Source organism: Pongo pygmaeus, chromosome 8, assembly GCF_028885625.2.
Source record: "Pongo pygmaeus isolate AG05252 chromosome 8, NHGRI_mPonPyg2-v2.0_pri, whole genome shotgun sequence".
NCBI lineage: Eukaryota > Metazoa > Chordata > Mammalia > Primates > Hominidae > Pongo > Pongo pygmaeus.
This window is the reverse complement of record NC_072381.2, coordinates 79,931,590-79,958,484: the sequence shown is the minus strand read 5'-3', so window position 1 is coordinate 79,958,484 and position 26,895 is coordinate 79,931,590. Positions and strand designations below refer to the sequence as shown.

The 26,895-nt window shown below is 41.8% G+C and overlaps 1 long non-coding RNA gene across 1 annotated transcript; it reads right to left on the bottom strand.

The window, feature by feature from the left end:
• Positions 1 to 209: 209 nt before the first annotated feature.
• On the bottom strand, positions 210 to 26,313 carry LOC129006564 (uncharacterized). The gene is made up of 3 exons (XR_008492023.1): positions 25,966 to 26,313; positions 24,038 to 24,101; positions 210 to 410 (listed from the first exon to the last, which is right to left on the bottom strand). It is a non-coding gene; the product is annotated as an uncharacterized LOC129006564 (long non-coding RNA).
• Between the last annotated feature and the right edge of the window lie 582 nt (positions 26,314 to 26,895).

Genomic DNA, 26,895 nt, shown 5'->3' with positions numbered 1-26,895 from the left:
GGAAGCAGCCAGCCGCAGAAAGGGGTCCCAGCATGAGCCGAGAGCAACTCTCAGGGCACAAGAGGAGTCACATCTTTTCTGTCTTTTTCTACCCAAAGCTCTGATGGAGAACTATCTCAGAGCAGGCCCCAAGGCAGTGGGCTGGCAACTAGAAGTTATTTGGAGGCTGGGGGAGTGAGGCAAGATAGCAAGACAGCAGCCGTCCCATTCCATTTGAGAATTTAATACTCAAGATTCCAACAACTCAGGAGCATGCTGAAGGACGTTTGAGCAAGCATGGGGTGGGAAGATGCAGAGTGCAGTTAGCCATATTTGCAGAGCGGCATATTAGACTCACTTTCTCTTGAAGACAGGACAATCTCAGCATGAATGAGGTCTTCTCAGCTCCTGGTTGCCTATGAAGAGGAGCCCTGTAGAGATGTCAAGCCAAACTTAGCTTCTTTGTGGGGAAAAAGCCATCGACGGTAAAAATGGGGGTACCTGAATGAGAGAACTTGAAACAGCAGTTTCCATGGTGTGAATGGATGCCTGGGCATTGGAAATGAGTCTGATAGTGACAGGGATGAAAGCAAGGGACCAGTACAAACATTCCTGAACTTGGCGCCCTGGGTTTCGCTGCCTTTCCAGTGCTCTTCCCACTGCTCTGAGGGAGAATGAGGGAATACCCGGGGGCGTTCCGGGTATTAGTATGGCTGTGTCCCGGCTGGAGATTGTACATCTGGATCTACAATCACCTTCCTCCAGAGCCCCAGGTCAGAGGAAAGCTTATTAAATATTAAAAGTTCTTCTCCCCTGATCTCTGGAGGTACAGGGCCTCAAGGAAAAAGAAGAATCACAGCTTTAGAAACACAACCAATTATATACTAATCTGTGGTCATTTTACATTCAATTTACAGTGTACGCTATTACCGTTGGCTTCCTTTCGCATTGTGTTGACATTTTCTGTGACTTTGTTTGCTTTACACACAGCTCACAGCAGACAGGAATTGGAGGGAGAAGGCTTTTTAAAAAAATAAAATAAAACTTTAATGGGCCTCCAGAGACAGTGGAAGCCAGGGAAAGACGGCATTTCAGGCACGCCATAATAATGTTTAGACTACTGTTTTCTACCAGTCTGCAAAGTAAAGCTATCTTTCCCCAAGAGAGAATGGGGAGCCACGGAGAGTGGAGAGGAGACAAACTGAGAGATAACAGAACAGAGAGAAGATGCAGAGAAGCGTTATTTAGGGAAATAGCCCTAGAAGAGCAAATGTGCTTGTGTTCAAATGAACGCCACCAAATGCCCCCTTCTCTAGGGAGACTTCCTGGATTCTCTGGGGTCACTACTCCCTTCTTTAAAGACCTATACCCCCCTCTGTATGTCTGCAGCGTATATTGCATTAAAATTTATTAGTTTCAACATCTGTCTTTGCCTTTATATTCTGAATTTCCTAAGAATAGAAAAACGTATCTTCCCTATGTTAGTATTGCCAGTGCCTACCATTATTCCTGATACAAAGTAGGGCTTGTGCATTGATTGATGAGTGTGCTATTATTGTATGTAGAACCCTCTGTGAGTGAATAACCCTGAGCCAGTTCTGTAACCTGTTCATGTGCAGCAAGATGGGACAGCTGTCCTAGGGAAGTGAACAATCTCACCCAGTTTGACTTTTATTTTCTCTGAAGTTCTTATCTTTGTGATTTTAACTCCTATATTAACACGTTAAAACTGTCCTACATCAGATTTACATTTTAAGGATCAGTGAAAAGGTATTAGCAAGTGTGCTCAAAGCATGAGGATTGTTTGCATCCTAATACTGAGTGAAGCACAGAAGCAGACCACCACGTTGCATCTGGAGGAGCATCATGTGTGCACACTCACACCTGCTAAAAATTCCCAAAATGAAAATGGTTGATGAGTTAGGATGGTGAGATTGCAATTGTAGTTTCTTTTCGCAGAAAAATTGCCTTTTTATGCTGTGTTTATACAAAGATAAGTGAATAAATATACAAACAAATATGAAATAGATACATTGGGAGGGAGGGGAAAACAAAAACCATGCTTCCATGTCCAAATTTGTTACCAAAAGAGCAAGTGGTGCTTTTTTATAGTTGCACAGAAAAGAACAGATTCTTTAGAACAGCACAGCACCAGGGTACGAGAATACTGAAGAGAAAAAGTATGAAATTTGTGCTATCCCTCCCTTTGGAGTTGTAAACTAGAGTTTGTTCTTGCCCTTTTAGCAAGTCGACTGTACGCTGGCCAGCTCAGTATCAGGGAAAGGGCAAGAATTTTTTTAAAATCCATTTCTGGTTGATGACATGCCCCTTAGTCATAGTCACCCCATCCCCCTTTCTCTCTTTCTCTCTCTCTCCCCCTCCCCCCACCCAGAAACAGCAAAATATGCTGTGTCCCACACGGCCCCTGGGAACCTAGGCAGGGCAACAGTTTCATATAGGTTAGCCTGGTTCAGGGTGTGAATCTCGTTGAAGATCAAATGAACTCCATGAAACTCCTGTGGTTGCTAAGAGACATGATATCTTTAAATGTCAATTACCATTCCCCTCAAAATAGCTCAAAAATCATCCAGTGTTTGAGCTTCAAAAGTCCCATGATATGCCAGATTTAAAAGACATGGACTAAAATCCTGTCTTCATGATATGCTGGTTTTAAAAAGACATGAATTAAAATCCTGACTTGATCATTTTCCAGCTGGGTGATCTTGGCTAAATTACCTCTCTCTGAGCCTCATTCTTCCTTCTCTGTTAAAAGGGAGTGGTGATAGGGAGCAATTTTTAAACTGCAAAACACTCTAACTGTATGAGTTTGAACTACTTAATTCACATCTGATATGAGAACATATGTGAGAGAGATTGAAAAAAGACATCAAAATATGCATTATTATCATAGGGTTCCCACCTCCTTTGCATGTATATTAAATTTACCATGTGTGAGGCAGATACTGAAATCTATGGGAGGTGAATGAGAGGTGATCTGACATCTTAGAATAATACTTAGGTTTTAAAAAGAAATTTGGGAATGATTTCTCAGTAATTCTTCACTTTACAAAATAATTAACCATGGTTTATTATTATTGTGTATCATTACACTTAATATTATTAAAGGCCCAGCTATCCTAGTTTGTTTTAAATGGGATTTAATTCACAAAATGTTTTGAGTCTAATTTGTAAAGGCACAGTTATTGTAGCAAACTAGGTAGTTAAGTTTTCCAATGTACACTGGTGAACAAGGCTTTAAAGTCCAAATGAGAGAAAATTGCAATGAATCTCTCTACGACCTGTAAATGGGTGGCTCTACAGTGTAAACGCTGACACTGACAGTGGGGCCCAATCGTGTGCGTGTAACTCTATGAGCTGGGCAAATGGATGAATCATTTCATTTGGTCCTTTCCTCACTGAGCTTTCCCTGGATTGGTCCTCTGGACTGTGTCTCTCACATATGCATTAGGGACGCTCTGAGGGCCTCCCAGCCTCTGCTCCTGGGGCCTCTGTCTTGGTTCCAGTGGGGTGCAGTAATGACACACTCTTTTGAATTCATACTTGAGTGAATCCTTGTAGTATTCCTCCTGCTCTTTCTGTCTGTGCTGTCCTTACTTCAAATAAGTAAACAGCAGCTGCTTGGACTTTGGGATTAAACAACCACAGCTCAGATCCTGTCAGTGGCTAATTGTTCATCCAGGGATGCTGGACAAGGTTACTTCAACTCTCTGAGGCTTGATTGTCCTTATCATTAAGGGGGTATAATAGTATCTATTACATAATTTCTTATATTAAAAAGTTAGACCATTTAACCTGGTGCCTAAGAGGTAGCAAGCTCTTGGTAAGTTATAAGCACTATTGCTTCTGCTGCTGCTGCTATTATTATTATTACTATGTACGGGATCAGCTTAAAAGAACCGTGGATTAAATAAATACCAGTCTGGTCCTGGTGCATGACTGTACTATAGGGCTTCGTGGCTAGAGGTTTTACATATGTCCACATACACATACGTACAATGCTTTCAAGGGCACATGGAAATCATCTACACTTACATAGCAAACCTAAAGCTGGCCGGGTGCAGTGGCTCATGCCTGTAATACCAGCACTCTGGGAGGCCGAGGTGGGTGGATCACCTGCAGTCAGGAGTTCAAGACCAGCCTGACCAATATGGTGAAAACCCTTCTCTACTAAAATTACAAAAATTTGCCAGGCATGGTGGTGCACACCTGCAATCCCAGCTACTCAGGAGGCTGAGGCAGGAGAACCACTTGAACCCGGGAGGCAGAGGTTGCAGTGAGCCGAGATCGCGCCACTGCACTACGCCTGGGCAACAGAGCGAGACTGTTAAAAAAACAAAAAACAAACAAAAAACCCTAAAGCTGTGTAATTAAATATAAATTTTTTTGACTTTGGAATGTCCTTTGTAATTTTTTTGTTTGTGGTAAATTTACCTTCAAACTTCACTTGGATTAATATGAAAGCAAAATGAGATGGGTATTTCCTAAATATGTATCAACAAACCAAGGGAAAGAAAGTGGCTCCCAAGTAATTGCGAGACGAAGTGAAAAATGAAGTTGCATGTAATTTACTTGCTTAGACTCAGTCCATATATGGATAATCAAAGGCAGCAAGGAGGAGAAGGAATATTGAGGAACCGCTAGTAATGCTTAAAAAAATAAAACAAACAAACAAAAAAGAATTTGAGTAAGAGATCAGGAGTTTCCTGTGGTTACAGAGAGAACCAAGAATGTTTGCCTGGAGAAGAGAAGACTTGGAAAGCCGTGGTATCATTCTTCTAAAGTTTGAAGAGCCCTTGTGTAGAAGAAGAAGTTGACTCTCTTTTTTTCTCAAGGGATAAACAGGACCAATAAATGAAAGCAAGAGAGAGAACAAGCTGGGCTCAACAGGAGGAAGGTCTTCTTAATCTCTTGAGTGGCTCCCAAAATGGAATGGACTGACTGTCAGGTCCCTAGTTCTTGAAGGGTTCCAGCAGGAGATGGGAGCCCATGTAAACACAATGGTATTGGGGGCAGGGAGAAATTGTTTGCAATGCCTCTCTGATTCTCTTTAAGATTTAAATATTTTTTACCAAGCTATAGAATTTCTATGCTTATTTTCCTGAACATTAAAATAGACATAATGTCATTTACCACTCCCATCACATGGACTACTCCTTATTAAAATATTAAAGACATGAAATTTGCACCTATGCTGCATAGATAGATAGATGGATAGATAGAACCTTTGAAGACTGAAGTTAAAGAAATACGGAGCAAACCTATTTGTTCTTAACTTTCTGAAATAACTTTAACATCAACTATGTAGGAGGAAAATCTCTAAAAATATCTTTCAACTCTTTACCTTTTTTTTTTTAAATAATATGGACCACCTCAAAGACATGATAGAAGTACTCAATGTGAGTTATGTGGGCCAAATCCTTCAGAAATCCTGATTTATAATAATGCATTATTAAAAATGATACTATCAAAACTTCTATTTTGAGGATCCGCATGTCATATATGACCCTAACAGCCTCCTAAGAGATAGATATTTTTAGTATTCCCATTTTACAGAAGAGAAAATTGAGGTTCAAAGGGGTCAGGAAACTTGTTCAAGGCCACCCAGCTAAATGTAGAGCTGTCTGACTCCCCAGCCCCTGCTCTTTCCACTGTGTCATACTCTTGGCCACTTCCTGTCTTGCTTGAACAAATATAGTTCAGGCAAAACGTACAAGCAATGATGACGTGCCACTGTCACACCTCCCAATTAAACCCTATAATTTCCGAGTCTGAACTGGAAATCCTTTGGCTCTGTGCTTTTGTCTGGCCTGCTCAGGAAAATGTTTATTTTGAGATGTGCACCTCTCAGAGCGGTTGGATATTTTCGATGGTCCATTCACACGTGGGCCACATTGAACTGAAGGTATAGAGCAGTGGCTTCACCCCACAACTGCAACAGCCCCCGCCCTGCCCTGCTCCCAACTTGGGGTCTGTTTCAGTGAGGGTGTTAAGGCTATTAGTAGGTCCATGGAGACTATAAATAGAGCCCTGGGCTTCAGCCAGCTCAGCGTGTTTATGTTTTTGGGTTGCGCTGCAACTGTTGTTGGTAATTATAGACGCGTGGGTGTGCATGGGTGCTGATGAACAGTTCCTCCTCCTGGTTTCCTCTTTGCACAAGACCAACACTGGGGGTGTCTGAACTCACAATCCCATCATAAGGTCCCTTATGTCCAGTCACTGCTGTATTTCCTGGCCAAACTGAAATGACCAGGGGGGCTGAAAGATGTCAAGATATTCCATGTCATCATTAGGGTCACCACCTGTGTCGTCAACGCTTTCTTTAAAAGAAATAAAGTGACATCATGTTTCATAGTCTTTGCAGACAAATGAGTAAAGGATTTATGGGTCTAATTGAAATGATGATTCCTAAGGGAAGCTAGTGGAATGAGGAGTACATCGAGTCCAGTAAATTGCCGTGATCTGTAATGTTAGCTCTGAAAGGGCTACATTCTCCTTTAGATGTCCCAAAGGTATGTGCAATCTTTCACCAGTGAAGAGGGTGGGGTCACCTCTTCCTGCTTTTCTTTTGAGTCTCTGGTGATCCAAGTGAAGGTGGTGGTCACAGCCTGAGGCTGCTCCCTGAGCTGACCATTGGCTACCAGAACAGTCAAGTATGTCCAATTCTAACCCATCTATTGAACTTGGGCTGTGCCAAAGAGACACCAATGGAGTAGAAGTAGCTGATGGAAATCAGGAGAAAAAATGCTGTCATCTTTTTTTTTGAGACGGAGTCTCGCTCTGTCACCCAGGCTGGAGTGCAGTGGTGCAATCTCCGCTCATTGCAAGCTCCACCTCCTGGGTTCACGCCATTCTCCTGCCTTAGCTTCCCAAGTAGCTGGGACTACAGGCACCCGCCACCACGTCCGGCTAATTTTTTTTTTTGTATTTTTAGTAGAGACGGGGTTTCACCGTGTTAGCCAGGATGGTCTCAATCTCCTGACCTTGTGATCTGCCTGCCTCGGCCTCCCAAAGCGCTGGGATTATAGACGTGAGCCACTGCACCCCGCCAAATGCTGTCATCTTAAAGGTACACACTTGGGAGGACTTTCTTCTCCACTACCCAGCCTTACCCTATGCCTTTGGGTGACGGTGGCAGAAAGTCAGCTGGTGGGAAAGAGAAAGTGGGAAGATTTAGGGGGCTGGTCCAATTCTATTTTACATGCCCCATCTTGTCCTACTATTGTCTTCACTTATGTAGTTCATCTGCCCTGATGACAGGCTAAGTAGGTTCAGACTGTTTAGCGGGCTGGAATAACATAGTACATGGAGTCAAGAGAAAAATACCCAAGTGGTGGCCACCTAGGAAGTTTGACCAAAAAAAATTTGGTGCCATTCCTCTTAACCCCAAATATCACCCCCTACGAACTGGCCCATTCAAAATGATCAAGGAGTGGCAGGTAATTCTTTATGTCCACAAGGCTGAGCACATGGTAGGTGTTCCTTAAATATTTGCCAGACTGATCTATTTGGAGTCCTTGATTTTCATGTGTTAACTGTCTTACAGCCCATACTTTCAATACTACAGATACTCCTACCCCTAAATTATTTCATGCATACTGAGTTCAAGAGTTCATTCATTAGCTGACTGAAGAACACTGGGTGCTTTCCCATAAAGAGCTGCACAAAACTGTTCAGTTTAACAGCACTGCCATGTTGGTAATGGGAGATTCATGTAATTGTCTGAATATGTAATTGCATTTAACAAAAATGACTGGGAACCAGAAAAGGAAAGTGCTGATATTAGTGAAAATAAGCAGAGAGGTCTCATCAATCTAATAAAATTAAGACAAAAATAGAAATCATCAAGTGTGCTATAAGTGGCAAGTCTTTAGCCTCAATTGGTTGCTCAATGGAGGATGGTTGATCGTGTGTTCAATTATGAAGACAAAGAAAAAATTAAAGAGCATGGTGAAATTCTGGAACTGTATTGTCAAATATAGTATCCAAAAGGCAAACCATAGTCAGCATTTCTATAACTATTTTTTTAAATCTCTGGGAATCCTCCTACCCCTTAACCAAATAGGATCTGAGTCTTATTGCTTGATCTCTATACAGTTGATTGTCATATGTTTTTAAGAATACATTATATATCAGAACAATATTCAAGATTCTTAAAGTCCTCTCCATTTCCAAAAAAAAAAAAAAAAAATGGGGGGAAGTAACACTTTAAGAAGAAGTAACAGCCAACTGAGAACAAAAGTCAAAGATTGTATCTTGGCTATAGCTTGTTACTTAACAATTAAAAGCACAGGTATAAAATTCAGACACAGCTAGATATGAATCCTGACTTTGCCATCACCTAGCTATGTATCTTGAACAAGTTACTTAATCCTCCAAACCTCAGTTTCTTCAGCTGTAAAATGGGGCTAATAGTAGTCACCTACCCCACAGGGTGGCTGCAAAATGCAAGTAAGTGAATATATTCAGTATGCTTGGTGCTGTACCTGGTACTTACTCTGGGCTTAAAATATAGAAGCCATTTTCTGGGAAGGAAGAAGGATGCTGCAAGGAGAGATGGGAGGGACTGAACTTGGCCCTTGACAAAGGGCAAAGATAGATCCTGAACTCTATTAAAAACTCAATGCGGAAACACTTACAAGTTCTATTACTACTGCTACTCCCTATCTACCCACTAGGTCATTCTGGCTTCTGCTGGTGTGAGTGGGAGTATGCTATTTATTCATCTAATGACTCCTTCCAAGTTAGAGAAGTTGGAAACCCTGACAACTGTTCCAACCATTAATTCTCTCATTTCACCACCTCTGCACTCAGGAAGGTGTGTCTCCTGTATTACTGTCACATCTGCATTTTGACTTCTCAATCGTCTGAGGCTTCCAGCTCTTTGGAATCAGTGATTATGGCTTTGTGATTACACAATTAGAAGAGGCTGGGTTTAGGATACGCTGTTCAAAACAATACTGTGGCTGCCTCACATAGCGTGGTGGACACCTGGCACCACCGCCTCCCAGGACACATGCCCACCACCCTGGGTCTCTGTGCTTGTTTCTCCTGACATGGCCAAGACTCTACCCCCATTTCCATTTTGACAGCTTTCTTGTCTAAGTTCTTTTTTAAAGGTTTATTAGGGTATCATGACATTGTTGATTGCTGTTTAGCATTGATTATTAGTATTAGCCCTGCTTATTGAAAAACTTTGAGAGAGTCTTATATTTCTAAGATTTCATCTAGACCTCAAATGCCCTTATGGTGTAAGCGCAGCTACAGCAGAGGTAGAATCTGAGCAGGGAGGGGAGAGTGGCTGCAAAATCTTGGAGAAAAATGAAAGGACAGAATACAATAAAAGAATACTCAAGACTGTAATGCCGAAGCCCTCAGCCTAGGGCCTGAAACACAGTGAGAAGCTCTCAACAGTTTCAAAATCCACCTTTCTTGTCCTATGACACTACCCTGGCTTTTTCGGTTGTGAAATAACTTTCAGACAAAATCAGTAGTTCTAAATATTTTGGTGAAGCTCTTTCCTCCTTCTCCTGGGCAAGCCTTCTGCATGCATTGCCTCCACTCACTCACCTCCCATTTCCACCTATGCTAATTTCACCTCCACACCCAGGGCCATACTGTGGCTGCACTGGATCAAGATCACCAAGTGCTCTATCCAGTGCATGCTTTTAGTCTTTGTCTCACTGGCCTCCCTGAAGCGTGTGACACTGTGTAACAGTCTTATCCTCTTGAAACCCTCTCTCCTGCCTTCCTTGACACAAATTTCTCCTCTTCTCCTTGGCAGTTGCCCTTTCTGGCTCTTCCATCTTTGCCCACAACTTTGAGTTGACGAATTGAGGGACTGTCCTTGACTTTTTGCCCTTCCCACAGGACAGGGCCTCCCCTGCCATGCTTTCGACAGCCACCTACTCATCAATGGCTCTCATGTTTTTCTCCTCATCTCTGACCTATCTTTTGTGCATCAAACCCACATAAGCAACTGCATATTGGGCCTCTCCACTTGGGTGTCCCACAAGCATCTCAAATTCAACATGCACAACACAGAATTAGTTATCTTACACCCCTTTCATTCCATGTCATCTATAGTCACTCAAACCAGAATCCTGGGTGGCATCTTAGACGTCTCATTTTCTTTTAACTCTCAACCCTCTCCCTCTACTACCCAATCACCAAATCTTGGTAATTCTCTACTTCTCTAATCCTTCCACTCTTCCACTCCCTTATTTGCAAACTTCACATCTTTCTTGAATTATTTTAACAGCCTCCCAACTACTTTTCTTGCCTTCTGTCTCAACCAGGCTTATTCTCCCCACAGATACTCAAGCGACCTTTTTAAAATGAAAGTCTAATAAGCCTCTGCCTTACTTAAAGTCTAGCCAGTAGCTTCCCATTGCCTATGTGGTAGAATAAAAACCCCATTGTAGGGCCTGCAGGGGGCTCTGTGATCTGGCTCCTATATTTCATCTCTGCTCTTCCCCCTCCCTTCTCTCCAACTTATACTCTGGCCATGAAAGTTCTAGAAGTTCCCCCAAAGCATCATGCTTTTCAATGTATTTGGAAAGGCAAAAAAAAAAAAAAAAAAATGCACTTGCATTTCGTTCCCACCTAGACAGCGCCTACTTCTTCATGAAGGCCTAGTCCAAGCATTTTCTCTTTAGTCTTCTATAACTTTCCCCATCCCCCCAACTCCTCTCCCCTCCTTAGAGAACTGCCCACTTTCTCTGATCTGCCACAGTATATATATCTTTGGAAGGCATCTACCACACTTATTTACATGTCTGTCTCTCTGCTAGACTGAAAACTCCTTAAGGGTGGGGATGATCTCTTAACAGTCTTTACTTTCACCCCTGTGCACAGATCCTGCCATAAAACAGTTAGAGAACATAGCATCCCACTCTCCATCAAATCAACCAGAACTGAAAGCTCAGGAAGCCGCGTTTGACGGCTTCACTTTTAGTTTCAGTTGCTCAGTCTGGGCAGCTCAGAGCAGCTTCCTGAGCCTCCACCAGTTCAGAAAGCATCCAATCTGCAGTGAAGTGTGCACTGTCATTTGTTGAGCAGGAGCTTACAGTGATCCTCCTGATAGGGAGGCCTTTGCCGCCTTTCGCCCAAACCCCATGCCCTCTGGACTATGCATCTTAAAGGTCATGGTCATGGGCAGTCCTTATCAATCAAAACATCAGGCGGAGAAAAAAACCCCACTCTCGGATATGGTGAGACATGTCAGTTTCAAAACATTGCAGATCGTTAAATGAGTAATGTTAATGTGATCTCAGAATAGTAAATACACCCCCACAAGGAAAAGATATTAGCTGCATTATCTGGAAAGAAAACAAGAAAGGAAAGCAACATTTGGCTACAAAAACTATGGAAGAGATGTCTGTATGGTGATTCAAGTTCTACTAGGGCAGGTAAATTGCAGTTTTCTGATTGTCTGCCCACTCTCCTCCCCCCGCCCCATGTGGGCACATGCACTCCCTCATTAAATCTCTTCTCTGGGGTAGGGTATGGGACTTGGGGGAAGTGAAGGGAAGCGGGGAGCACACACATAGAGGAAGAAAACAAAGGCCTTCATTTTCTAAAAATATCACTCACTATGATTGAGAAAGAGTTTCTCAAGAAATGCGAATGTCCTGCACAGGAAGTAACACTTCATCACACGGCTAATAATCAGCCGCGTGCTTGTCAGGGTTAGGTTTTTCCCTTCTGTGGTGAAAAGGTGGCCCCAGGCAAGCCTGGATATCTTTCCCGCCAGCCTGATAGTTATTTAAACACATTCAGCTCTTATCTCCCAAAATGTGTGAGTGTGCTACTCCCATTACATCAAATTCATGTGGAAGACTCTCAGTGGCGGGGGATGGGGGAGCCTGCAATTTTAAAGGGTTTATGTGGAGCCAGACTACCGTTCCCCCACCCCAAATTGTCTTTTCCACACTGAAGCAGCTTGCAGGGGCCTGAATATTTATGCAGTTAAACAAAATGTACTTTCCTTCCACCCTCTAGCTCAGTAGCTTTTGCCCCTTCTCTCTCTGAGGCCTGGTTCTTCCCCAGAATCCAGCATCATTAAGGCCCCTTATCCTTAAAGAAAAGAGTTAGGTCAGCGAATTCACTCCAAGATATTGGCAACTCACTATATCCGATATTTACATTTAAAGGAGAGAGAGGTACTTTACCCAAAGGAATGACTCTCTGATGGTGAAGTTTCTGGTCTTACCACAGGAGCCAGTGAGACTTTCCAGTGCCTCTCAAGTCTTAACTACATTGGTGACCATCGATGATGTCTGACCCTCATGCCAGGGTCATAGCTCATTCCCTGATAAGGGTCTGGTTGCTTTCATCAGGATTATCAAGTTGCTTTTATGCAGTGCATTTTTTGTACAGCTTTCTTTCAGAAGCACTTGGTAGGTAAATTAAATCCCAAGGGTCCTTGCCCCTTGCCCAGAGATCCTTAGCATATGCCTCTCCATCCATAACTCCCTTGACAGAGAGGATCCAGGTTGAGGAAGGGTGAGGAGGTTGCCACCATGTGAGCTCTTAGTTGTGCCAGTCTTGAAGACTTAAGTCATATGGTAATCCTACAACAGATACATGAAGCTCCTCATTCATTAATTTATTCGAATATCACTTATTAAGCTTCCACTCCGTGCCAGCCATTGCTCCAGAGAGTCACCAAAGAACCAGACTGACAAAGTTTCTGCTCTGATGGAGCTGAAAGCTGGAAATTGGTTTAAACTATTTCTGTCTGTCTCCAGAAAGCAGAACTGGGACAAATGGGTAGGAGCCCCAGGGAAACAGATTTCTGCTCCATACAATATATTCTTACAACCAAATATGGAATGGTAATGAGCTCCCTGTCACTGGAGGGATCTGAGAAGAAGCTGCATGATGACTTCATGCATGGTGCTGGGCTGGATCTATTGTCTTTAACCATTTCTTCTAGCAGCAGGAATCTTTTCTTAAACAAAACCTTACCAGAAGTCCCAATACATAAAGCAGAGTGCTGAAGCGATATGTACAGATCTGGAGTCGCCCCCAACCTACTCACAGCCCCCCATCACCCCCTGCAACATATCCCTCTGTTCACCAAACCTTGGATATCCACAAACCACTGGATGCGATGATCATGAAGCTCCCAGACTCCCCCACTGTCATGGGCATCTGTGAGTCTAAGTAGGATGGTGGATGATTTCTCACCACCATCTTCCCCCCTCTCTCTCTCTCTCTCCATTTCCACCTTTTCCTAGGAGAGAGTCTGATGAAGCCAGTGAAATGAGGCAAAGGCTCTGGGAGCATAGTGGGACAATGAATGCTGTCTGAGAATGTCAATATGACCAAAGACATTGTTCCACTCTGGTGGACCTGAAAATCATAATGGGGCTCCAAAAAGAGCCCATTGCGGGGGATCCTGAACCGTAAGTTAAATTCAAAGGTTGGGCCTGGCACGGTGGCTCATGCCTGTAATCCTAGCACTTTGGGAGGCCGAGGCAGATGGATCTTGAGGTCAGGAGTTTGAGATCAGCCTGGCCAATATGGTGAAACCCCATCTCTACTAAAAAATACAAAAATTAGCTGGGCGTGGTGGCGTGCATCTGTAGTCCCAGCTACTTGGGAGGCTGAGGCAGGAGAATCGTTTGAACCCGGGAGGCGGAGGTTGCAGTGAGCTGAGATCAGGCCACTGACTCCAGCCTGGGTGACAGAGCGAGACTCCATCTCAAAAAAAAAAAAAAAAAGGTCAAAAAGGCCAAAAGGACCTTGGAAGAAGAGGACAAAAAAGCAGAGAGAGAAGACACTTACAGGCAGCTCATTGAAACAAACAAACAAAAACTTCATTTGCACTATCCTCAGGAAAGTTCCTGTGTATTCAATACCTTCTAACATAAAGCTTACTTTCTAGTAATAGACCCTACTTACACCCTTCCAGATGTAAGAGCTGATAGTAAGGGATTGCACATCGTTCTCCAATCTGGAGCAGCAAGTTGGAGAAGCTGTCTGCCTTCAGGCTCTGTGCCTGGAAAGTCCCATCCCCATTTTGCACAGTGTGGGTGGAAAGGGAAGCCTTCAGCAGCTCAGAGGACCCTGGCTGGCAGCCACTCACTGACTTGGGACTGGTGATGGAGTGTGGGAGAGGGGAATCTGACAACTTGAAAAAGAGCTTGAAGTCTTCCTAAGCACAGAGCTACCACACAGAGCTTCAAGCCTGCCCAATCACAACCTTGCCATCATCTCAGCTAGCATTTTCCTGACAGTTTCTGAAAAAATAATCAAAACTGGACTCACATCTTCTAGCCTCATAGCTAGAAGTGAGTAAGTCAGCTGAGCTTTGCTTAAACTCATGGTTTTCCAAGGTGTGTAACATACACAAAACATAATTTGGCAGGGAAACATTAGTAGGTGCTACTCAATACATTTCTGAAGAGTAGCACTTAGGGAAACTCTGGTCTAAACAAAACTAAGCATGTTACTGTAGGGCTTTTCAGAGCCTTGAAAATGCTAATGTGAATTGTGACTCTCCAAGAAAGGAATACAGTCATATTTGTGAATTCTGCATCTTGGATTCAACTAATCTTGGAAAAGAAAACTTCACAAAGTCACACATGCAAAACTTGAATTTGCTGTGAACCAAGTACTGCATAGAATCCTTGCAAATAAATTGGTGTGTAGGCATTGTATTAGGTATTATAAGCAATCTAGAGATGATTTAAAGTACATGAGAGAGGATGTGCATAGATTGAATGCAAATACTATGCCATTTTATATAAGGGACTTGAGCATTCTCAGGTTTTGGTATCTGCAGGGGACAGAGGGGTCCTGGAACCAGTCCTCCATGGCTACCAAGAGATGCCTGCATAGTATTCAGTATTTCCTAAATTTATTTGAACTCTGAATGCTTTTTTTCACAGGGTAACTTAAAGTACTTCTTTTTCCTGAAACACAATTTGGAAAATACTGTCACAAAGCAAACATTAACCACATTATATAATTTTAGAGATTTATTTTTCATTAAGGTAAGCCAGTATTTCCAAAATACTACAAGGTCTTATCCACCATCTCGAGAGGTAAGACTTCATGTAGATGAACTGTCTGCATCACTGAGGCTTCGAACACCAAAACAATTAAACCATTTAACCTAAAAATCTTTCTAAAGTGTATTATACACTATTTTTAATTGTTAAAAATAAAATTAAATATTTTTGAGTATAAAAGTAAATACATGCTTATTTTTCAAAGCCTAAAAAAATTGGAGAAGAATAAATAAGGCAAAAGCCCATAGCTCTGTTAACATTTATTGTAATTTATCTCATCTTATTTTGCATAAAATATTAACATATAAAATAACTGTCACAATTCACTTAATATTTTCTGTGTCATTAAACAGTGAAAACGTATGTTTTAATAGCTCTATGATAGTCTATAATGGAAATGCATTATATTTCATTTAATCACTTTTATTATGTTTTTATTATGAATAAGGATTAATATCTATTTTTAGAAATCTTTGCCTCTATTTTGATTTTGTTTGAATAGAGATACCTATAAGTAAAATCATACATATTATCAAATTGCCTTTCAGAGGATTTGTACCAACTATACACTCCCAGCATTCTCTAAGAATAATATTTTACCATCCCTACCAACATTAAATGCTGTTATTTTAAAAAAATCTGTGTTAATTTGATAAGTTATAACTGCTAACTTATAACTGTTTGCACTTTTCATTACCAGTGAGTTTAAACGTTTATAAATACTAATTTGACACTGATATTTTTCCTTCTATAATACATAACATATGACCATTTTCTCTTGTGGCCTTAATATTTTACTCATTGACTTGGGTGAACTTTGTTAAGGTTATTGGATCATGTCTGTGACAAATAATTTTCACAGCTTGCTGTTTACCTTTTAATTGGGTTCATGATTTTTACTATGTAAATCTTAACTTCTATTTATACACAAATATGGCTTTTTTCTTTATTTCTTCTTTTGCTTTTGTGCTTAGAAAATTATTTCTCTTTCAGAAGTCAGATGAATATTCACTAAATTTCTTCGATGTTTTACGGCTTTATTTTTAAAATCCTTTTTTAAAAAATATGGTGTGGTGCTTACTTTTTAAACTGAATAAAACGTTATCTTAATGACTCAGGATCACAATTTTGAATAGTGTTTAAAGTTTTGTAGCATTAAATAGAATGCTCCCAGGAGCCACTGAAGTGGATAGGGATACTTTTCCCTATTCTCTGTGATGTCAGACTTCTGTGATTCGTTAACTGGGTGGCTCGTTTTTGGTTTTGATCACTCTTTTTGACGTTAGGCTCCCAGCTCTCATTTCCCATTGTAGACAATTGTAGCCACTCACAAGGTTTCCTACTTTCAACAGCTCAAGCACCAACTAGCCAAATTTGTGCTACTGTGCACGAGGTATATGTATAGTTGAGCCTGGGTGGGAAAGGCAGAAGAATAGCCCCCCGCACCCCCCACCAAAGATGTTCATCTCTGAATGCATTTTGTTACATTTCAAGGGGAAATTAAGGTCACAGATGGAATTGAGGTCACAGATGTAATTAAAGTTGTTAATCAACTGCCCTAGATGTGGAGATTATTCCAGATTTCTAGGCGGGCCCAATATAATCACAAGGGTCCTTACAAGTGAAAGAGAAAAACAAGAGAGTCAGTGTCCGAGTGATTTGATATGAGAAAGACTTGGGCAGCCATTGCTGTCTTTGAAGATGGAAGCCATTCATCTCTGGGAGGGGCTGCAGCCCAGGAATGGGGATAGCTGTTAGAAGCTGGAAAAGGTAAAACATCAGATTCTCCACACTAACACCTCCAGAAAGAAATGTAGCCTTGCTGATGCCTTGGAGACTCATTTTAAACTTCTATTCTCCAAAACAGTGAGACAATAAATGTGTGTTGTTTTAAGCTACTGAGTTCATGGTGATTTGTTACAGAGGGAAAAGGAAACTGACACACTGGGCCTAGAAGTCTGTTCAACAGAGAAAACTGCACGGCTTTTGTGCATGGCCTTGGTGACCGCTATTTTGTCTGCTCTGAGGTTTAGTTTCCTCCACCCCCCAGTTATTTCCATGGTTGCTGGAAATCTAGAGCAGAGCCTAAGCAGGACATTATTTTACAGGAATTGGCCCCTACAAGACAAGTTGCAAACCCTGGGTCAAAGGGTGAAGTAGAAGGAAGCTGGAAAGACATAGTATTTTAGAAGGTTTTCAGAGAAATCACAAGGCAGGACCTTCTGCCCAGTTTGGAAGAAAGAGCATTCCATCGTGACCCTTGGACTGGGTGAGAGCATCATCCTTTAATTAATGTCTGCGCTGGGTTAGATAACCATCACTGTCTCCAGGTAAATTCCCTTCTATCTCTAAATGACTGGGTAGTTCAAGGGCATGAGTCGCAAAGGATCCTCTTAGTGGAAAGAGTCTTCTGAGAGTAGGGTTGGGGGGGTTAAATGCTGATTTGGATTTTGTGACACCAAAGGCCTTGGAGCCATACCAAGAGGTAGAGCACAAACTATTCCCATAAAAACTGGAGTAGTTCTTAAGAATAGTATGCATATAACAAGAAAAGATCAGGAAGGGAGGTGCTAGCACCGGGCAGAGGGAACCTGCCTCCAAAATGCATCTGGACACTTGCCTAGTGGCTTGAGAGGAACCTGCACTTAGATAATTTTTGGTAGATGTTGGAGGGGAGTCTGAAGAGTGTGAGTTACTTATCTCTTTCTCTAATGCCTAACACAGTGCCTGGCATACAGTAAGTTCTCAATCGATTCTTGTTATGAAAATGAACAAATGAATAAATTTAGTAACCCTTTGTCATCTTTAAAGCCCACTATGAGCTTAGTAACACAAATCAATCCTTAGTAAAAGTTTCCAACCCTAGCAGATAAGATTAATTTATACAGCCCTGGTTCAAGTTAACTTAGAAAACAAAAGGAGCAATGAGGAAGTATTTTATTAATGTATTAGAATTCTTTTGTTCCAAGGGAGGAAGAAACTGGCTATCTCTGAGTTATAAGATTTGGGGTGATATTTGAGGAAGAAAAGCAAAGTAGTTAAAGATAAAGAGAGAATAATAATTATATCTTAATGCCATAATTTAATGTGTACTTTTAATAATTGAGTGCATGTATGGCATTTACAGAGCAGTGCCTGGCATGAACACACTCAATACACGGTGACTATCATTGTCATTCTTCAACATTTTTAATTGCTCTTCAATGATCAAAAAATAAAACTTGGCCGGGGGTGGTGGCTCACATCTGTAGTCCCAGCACTTTGGGAGGCCAAGGTGGGCAGATCACCTGAGGTCAGGTGTTTGAGACAAGCCTGGCCAACACGGCAAAACCACATCTCTACTAAAAATACAAAAATTAGCCAGCACGGTGGCAGACACCTGTAATCCCCATTACTTGGGAGACTGAGGCTGGAAAATAGCTTGAACCCAGGACACGGAGGTTACAGTGAGCCGAGATCATGCCATTGCACTCCAGCCTGGGTGGCAAGAGTGAAACTCTGTCTCAAAAGTAAATAAATAAATAAATAAAATAAATAAAACTCAGAAAAATAATAACATAAAGTCATCATTTATGACAAGACCAAAGAATACATGGGTTTGTTAATTTATGAGAAAGGAAAGTAACTAATGGATGATGACAAGACTGACTCTTTATAGGTTTAGAGTAGCATATACAAGACACACTGTTATGAAAATAAGAGCACAGATTTAAATATGTTTTCTTGGTGATGTTCATTACTTAAAGGATTACATAGTGAATCCTCTACTAAAGCAAAGAATAATCCTTCAAGGCGATATTAATGCTATAATTTTTGAATATGCTGATTTTTATACATAAAGTCTCATGCAAATAGGATATCTTAAGATAAACGAGCCAAGTGAGGGGTTTCACTCAGGGCCTAGAAACATAAGAACAAATATAACAAGGTCACATAGAGATCAGATATATTGAGTAGTGTTGATTAAGCCATCTCCTTAAGAGAATAAAATTTACTCTCAAAGTACTGGCTGGAGCATTTAGAGATTCATGGAGAACTGACAATCCTTTTAGACCCATTTGCAGAGGATGACCCATTTGCAGTCATCAGGGAAGTGATGGAATGGATGGGTGTGGGTCTAAGTTTTCCAGTGTAGACTGGCTAAACCTCTACATGGAATATGAGTGACTGTGTAGTCTTTTTTTCTTGTTTATTAAAGAAACTTGGTAAATGTACAACTTTAAGACCAGCGCCTTCTTCCCTACAACCCGCCCTCCAAAGTGCCAAGTATGCTGACAATCTGAGCCCTTGTTCTTGACAGAAATGAAATGTCAAGACCCAAGTGATGCCATATGAGGCCCAAATTGGTTTTACGATTGACCAATGTGATCCATTTTTCAGCTCACATTTGTAGAAACCTACCAAGAAGGCAGTAGATTCTTTTGTTTCTTGAGAAAGAAAAAAGAAAAGAAAAGAAGAAAAGACTTTTGAGCCCTTAGAAAAGAACATATGGGCACAGGGAGGGGAACATCACACACCGGGGCCTGTCGCGGGGTTGGGGGCTAGGGGAGGGATAGCATTAGGAGAAATACCTAATGTAGATGACGGGTTGATGGGTGCAGCAAACCACGATGGCACGGGTATACCTATGTAACAAACCTGCACGTTCTGCACATGTATCCCAGAACTTAAAGTATAATAAAAAAAATTTTTTTAAACTGAATAAGATTTGAAACTCAAAACAATTGCTTATATAGAAAAAAAGAAAAGAAGTTGCTAATCCCTGGCATCTAGTATAGATTGGGTTCACTGACAAAGAATTATTCCACTCATACACACTTTGTTTTTGATGGGGCTTCTAGAATGTTTAGGGAAAAGAAAAGCACAAGACACTGTGCACCTTGATTTTGGCAAAGCATTTGACAAGGTCTATCACAGCGTCCTCATAGAAACTGTGGACTGGAGCGTAGTACAGCTGATAGACTGTTCTTTGAATGGCCAAAGAACACGAGTCTGTGGGCTGACCAGCAAGCAGGAAGCCTCTCATATGAATGCTTCAAGGCAACTTGACCTTGTCCTGCTGCAATAATTTTATCAAACATTCAGATGAAGCTTGGATTAGATTGCCCAGCAGACTCACCACCATTGGGAAGAGTGATAATTTATAATCTCAGTTGCAGTAAGGAGACAAGAACAAAAGATCCCCAGGGTGCATTAGTAGTTTAGACCCTACAGAGCTATTGTCCAAACCTGGCTGTACATCAGAAACACCTGAGTCTGTGTTAGAAAACACAGATACTCAGGCCTTACCCCAGACTTACTCAACTAGAATTTCAAGAGGTAAAGCCCTGGCATTTGTATTTTTTAAATAAACTACTCAGGTGATCCACAGGTAATCAGCTCCATACTCTACTTGCAGAACCATTGTCCTAGTGGGATTTAGCAAAGAAGCTTTTCCAAGGTAATAATGATACATTACCCAGTAGTATCATAGGTTTTCAAATTATGAGAAAATCCTTCCCTATACTCTGGCTCCATCCAACCTTGACTCTTCCTGTTGGGGGTGGGCAAGGCAGGGTAGAGAAGGAGCACAGGGCTTTGATCAAGCACGCTTAGGCTTTGATGTCAATCAAACTAGGACTTGAGCCTGGGTTCTGCAGCCTACCACCTGTGCAAGGGGGCTCTGTGCTTGCATTTCCTTATCTTAAAATGTGGAGATTTAATGAGATCACACAGGTAAAGGGTTTGCCTAGCACATAGGTGGCCAGTTGACACCAGCTATTATTATTAATAGGCTGTTCAGTCAACTCCCCATTCTGTGGATCTCAGGTCCATAATACTAGCAGAACACACCTACCCAGAGAAGGAAAGAAACTATTATCTATAGGATATGAGCTATGTCCTGGCCACTAGGCCCCCCACAGATCTAATCTTACTTCCTTTAATTGTCACCCAAACCCTCAATTTTACAAATGAGGAAGCTGAGGCTCAAAGAGGTCAAATGACTTCCCCCAAGTCACCCAGCTATAAAGGGACAGATATACACCAAGAATTTGGCTAATAAACTTATGCTAAGGATTCCCCATGGCACTTTTTAAGTGGTTAATATATGGAGTGGAGAAAGCTTTGCCCTTTAAAAAAATCTAAAAAGAGACATTTTGAAACTGCGAGGGAGGGGAGAAGTCACACCACCTACACTCCCTGTTACCTGAACACTCAGCAGTTAGCCGAGGAAAAGCCCAAAGGGCAGCCATTGCATGCTGGTGCCCTCTCTTGCTGTCTCATCGTGCACACACACACACACACACACACTTCCCTGACCACCTTATTTAAAATTATAACTCCCCATGACACGCTTATTTATTGGCCCTGCTTTCATTTTCTTCTTACAATCTCATCACTGTCTTGCATTCTATCATTGCGGTTATTTATCTTGTTTACTGTGACTCCTCTCCCACTAGAACGTTAGCTCTTTGAGGGAAAGAAAAGAAAAGATGTTTCTTTATCTTATTTTCTTCTACATGCATACATCTGAAATAGCCTGGCACACCTTGGCATTCAATAAATATTTATGGCAGCAATGAATGGATGAACGAATAGAAAACATCTCAAAGGGTGTCAATCATAAATGTTGAAAGTCATTAAATTTATTTAAATAGCTGCATGTTCTGGTTTTTTATTATAAATATGTATTCTTTGTATCATAATAGTTTTTAAAATGGAACCTCAATTGTCCAGGTTATTACTGACTTGAAGCCAAATCAAATCAAAGGGCAAACAGCAAAGGGCGATGATAGGACTAAGTTGATCTTCCAGAAGGCAAGTGTGCTGGGTACATTGCATAGGCCCCTCCAGATTCCCTCTCTGCCCTTTCTTACTATGCTTTGTGCCCTAGGACACCCATCTCTTTGAGCTGCATCAACAAACTCCCTTGGCCTTTGGCTTTCAGTTGGGAAAAGAATGAGGTTGGACTGTTTATTCCCCAGCTCTCACCTTTACTACTAGGTCTCTGCAGATTGGCTGTGTCCCTATGGAAGGCCCCAGTGCCTGTCTGTCTGCCACCTTCTCTGCACTCCTGCTCTTTCAGGTTCTATAACAGCCCCCATGCTTGCCTGTCTGGGCCTCAGGCAGTAACAGCTCTCCATTTTTGCACAACCTGGAGTACTTCACTCCCTTTGTTGGTCTTCCAAACTCTGCCCACACCTTTAAAAGTGTCCCTTTATTAAATTTCCCTCAGTGACCCAGTTGAGGATGCCACTAGTTTCTTTCCGGTCTCTGGCTGTGCCAGTGTGGAAAGGATAAATGTGTTTAAAGTTAGAAGACCTGCATTCTAATACAGTTTCATGACTGACATTCTCCAGGCCAACCACCTCTCTGGACTCAGTTTCTTCATCTGGAAACTAGGAAAATTGGGCAAGGCAACCTCTAATATCTTGTGATTTTTAAGAAGCCCTTTGCTCAGAGAACAAAGTAGTTACTTCCCCATCGACCAGAAAGTATTAACTTGATCTAGATCCTGAAAAGGGCCCAGTCTTCCAGGAACTTACCACAGGGGCTGCTGCTGTGCCACACACAATAAAGCGGAGCTTGCCTATATTAAAGCTGGGAAAACCCAGCTCGATCTTTGCCCTCACTTCAGCTGCAAATCAGTAAGTTCCTGGAAAATTGAAGTTATATTTTTAAAACTATTATAAAACAAATACATATTTATAATAGAAAAATTGGAACATGCAGCTATTTAAAGAGAGAATAATTACTTTCAACATTTCTGTTTGATACCTTTCTAGACTTTTTCTATTCATTCATTCATTCCACAAGTATTTATTGAATGCCAATGCTTTATGTAACAGCATTTAGGTTTAGAATCAGTGTACTTCTGGTTGTATGAAGGATAGTTGTATTACATTAGATGTAATTATGACATTATTATTGTCTTTATTTGGAGATTGGTATGATTTCAGGAGATGTGTATGGGTGCCAAGTTAACAAGGGGTGAACTGGTGATGGTTGATATTAGGTGTCAACTTGATTGACTGAAGGATGCCTAGATGACTGATAAAGTGTTGTTTCTGGGTGTGTCTGTGAGGGTGTTGCCAGAGGAGACTGACATTTGAGTTGATGGATTGGAAAAAGAAGACCCACCCTCATTGTGGGTGGGCACCATCCAATTGGCTGCCAGCACGGCTAGAACAAAGCAGGTGGAAGAAGGTGGGATCACCTTGCTTGCCAAACCTTCTAACTTCCTTCTTTTTCCAGTGCTGGATGCTCCCTTCAGCTCCTCCTGCCCTTGGACATCACACTCCATTTAGCCTTTGAACTCTGGGACTTGCACTAGTGGTTTGCTGGGAGGGGCTCTGGCCTTCAGCCACAGACTGAAGGCTGCACTGTCAGCTACCCTGGTTTTCAGGCTTTTGGACTCAGAATGAGCCGCTACCGGCTTCTCTCACCTCCAGCTTGCAGACGGCCTATCATGGGGCTTTGCCTTGTAATCATGTGAGCCAATTCTTCCTAATAAACTCCCTTTTATATAAACACGTATCCTATTGGTTCTGTCCCTCTGGAGAAACCTGACTAATGGTAAGTATTTGTGTTGCCAAACCAGAACTCTGGATGCCATCTCAATTCTCCACTTTGGTCAAGTATATTAAAAATATCTGAAGAATTATGTAATCTTTGCTCCTGCATGTGCAGTTTGGACACAGGATACCTAAGTTCCTGGAAGGGTAAATTTTTTTCAGTCTATCAGGAACAAATCTAACCTTTCTGCCATTGACTTAGCCTCTCTGCCTTAGACATGGGCTCCAGCTTCTGGTGAAGCTTTCCCTATTGCCAAACCAAAATGTCAACAATCAAAACAGATGGGAAATAAGGAGACCTTCCTGGGAAGTGGCTATTGTTTAGCCAAGTAATATTGAAGCTTTTAGAGTAGTGTCTTTGAAAGTCAGAGCAGATTCAAGGCAGTGAATGCCTTCTTCTGGCAAGACTGGAAGAATGGATCTGCCCAAGCAGACACAGTGACTGTTGTAGTGGTTACTCACACAGTTGTGGCAGATCAGGGCTGTCTGACTCCTCCTCCCGCTTCATCTCTTCCCGTTCTCAAACCTGTGAAGGAGGATTTTGTTTTGTTTTGAAAAAATACTACATCAGTGTTATGTTCTCAGAGTGCTAAATATCAGCAAGAAATGGATTTCTCCATTTTACAGACACTCTATTTTGAAAAATATTGAAGATCTAGGCTTACCTCCAAGAGACCAGTAAAGAGCCAGCATGGCCCCCTAAGATGAAATTACAATGATCACCTTGACTACCCAAGGCCTCCTTAGAATGCCAAGGAACAGAAAGAGAGGGAGAGAGGAAGACCCCAGGAGAAGTGCAGTCCAAGGAGTCCTGCAAAGCAGACTGTGTGGACTGAAAGGCAACCTGCCCTATTTTGCACCAGACTCATCTGTAAAACGGGATGATGGTATCTTCCCCATAGAGCTTCTGTGAATATTAAATGAGTTAATACATACAAAATGCTTATGACAAGGCCTGGCACATAACAAACTGTCAATAAATGCCAGCTATTATCCTCCTCTCCTACTCTTCCTCCTCTTCTACATCTTCTTCCTTCTCTTTGTCTTCACTCAAAGAACTTGCCTGGTCTGTCCTTAGGAATTCCATCCTTGTTCTGGTAATCAGTGGAGCCTGTACACCCTTTCACATATTACAAGATATATTGATGGTGTTTTCACAGTAACTACATTAGAGATATTTGCAAAGTTATACTTGACCCTGAAAATAGCTTTGATTGGCAATGATGCCATCTCAGACATTCCCCTGTGCCAAATACTGCCACTGAGCAGAGAGCACAACATGGATCATGGTCAATTTGGTGACTCAAAAGGCAATTTAGGTTCTTACTATCATTCATCCAACAAATATTTATTGAATGCCTGGCATATTCCAAGCCATAGCAGGAACACCAGGATGAATCAGACAATGATTTTGTCTTAAAAGAAATTTTCATCCAAGGGCAAAGAAAAATCAGGTAGATATTTTAAAAATATAGACCGAAAGTGATATGGGGCACAAGAAAAACACACCTAGAAGCCTGTGCACCCTAGGTGACACAAGAGAATGGTTTCTGCTGAGAACTCAAAAATCGAGACTGCAGTTCATACAAATGCAGATCAACGACGCCACCATCAGTAGTGAATTTTCTTAAGACAATTACCTCGAACCCAGGTATTTGGTCTTTGTCTGGGGGTTTTCATTCACCAGAACTGTCATGCAGGCCAAGTTTGCCATGCTTTCTGCCTTTATATCAGCAGCTCCTCTCCCCCGCCCCCACCACAACCTTCACACACATTGCAGCAAGGCATCCAGTCCTGGAGGGCAACTCATGCTCCTTAACATCCCTACCTCAATCAAAATGTCCCATCATAGAGCCATTGTTCTACAGGGACCCTGGGTGGAAGCGGGCCAGTCTTCAAAGGAGAGATCACCAACACCATGTGCATAATATATTTGACACACAGGACCTCTGAATTTATGTGGGTATTCATTCGGCCTATGTTTAAAGCTGTAGCCCAAAGCATTATAGACACTGAGTCAATGGTGATAACAAATCAATAGGTTTTCACTAGCTCAATCACAACAAAACCTCAATAACTGGCTGGCAACTGTAAAGGTTAATGTGGCTTCAGTTTAGTCATCCCATTGTAATCTCTATGAATGGCACAGGCTGAAATTGTGCTGAATGCAGTTTGCTCACCAAAACTGGGAGGCCCTGCCTGAGAAAGCCATGGAGTTTGACAGCTGAACTTGGGCAAAAGAATAAATATTTTTAGATAAAACATATCACAAAGGAATAATGGTATTGTTTCATGTTTTAAGCATGCTAATTGCAAACATATATGCATGTGGCTTTGTAGATGTCTTTCTGAGTTGCATTTGTAACTTTGTCAATACAATATCATCTTACCTTGATACACCACTATATGTCTTGGCTATATGACATCAGTGTCTTGCACAATGATATTGTGGAAAGGTCAACACTGTGCCAACCCACCTACAGCCTCTTCTGAGGGTACCCATCCTGCCCACACTTTCTGCTGAAGGGACAGGCCCAGGAAGCCATACTCAGTACCCAGTGCCCCACTTCCTCTATCCATAGATGATTGGCCCTGGCAGGGCACCTGAGCCAAAGGCAGACAACCCATATGCTGAAGAGGGAGGTGCAGACTACTTTGAAAGATGAACTGGACCAATCAGATTCTCTCCGAGTGCCCTAAACTTGAAACAAACAAATAACCATCAGTTAGTACCGGGAGCAGAAGAAGACATGGCATTTGTTGCTTAACCATAGAAATCAAACATCCATGAACTCCTACTGTGGAAGACCTGGGAGCTTCCTTGAATCTAGAAGCACCTTTGAGTTTCCTTGAATCTAGAAGCACCTTCAAGTTCTGGATTCCTTAAGGCCAGGGTCTGATATGGCTCCTGCTCTTGGATTTACCATTTAAAAATAATGTAATGTAATGCAATATGTGAAATCCCTTTGTCCTGAGTTGGCTCGAATAGATTTATGTTTCTTGCAACAAAAAATAAAAGCCAGATTAAAATCAGTGGGATATTAACACCTCGTCCCAACTGATCTCCTGGGCCATAAGGCCATCTGGAGAAATCACAAGAAGCAAGACAAACTGGCAATGTCTTAGCCATTACTGGGAAGGCAATAGAAACCAAAAAAAGAAAAAAGGGAACTGAAAACGTTTAAAGACGATTTGGAAAGTTTGTGTGCATGCACCTCCCTGTTGAGTGTGCAGTGACTTGTAGAGCCAGCACTGTGAACAGAGAAGATGGCCTGAGTTGTTGCTCATGAACGAAACCTAGCATTTGAATGCTCACACTT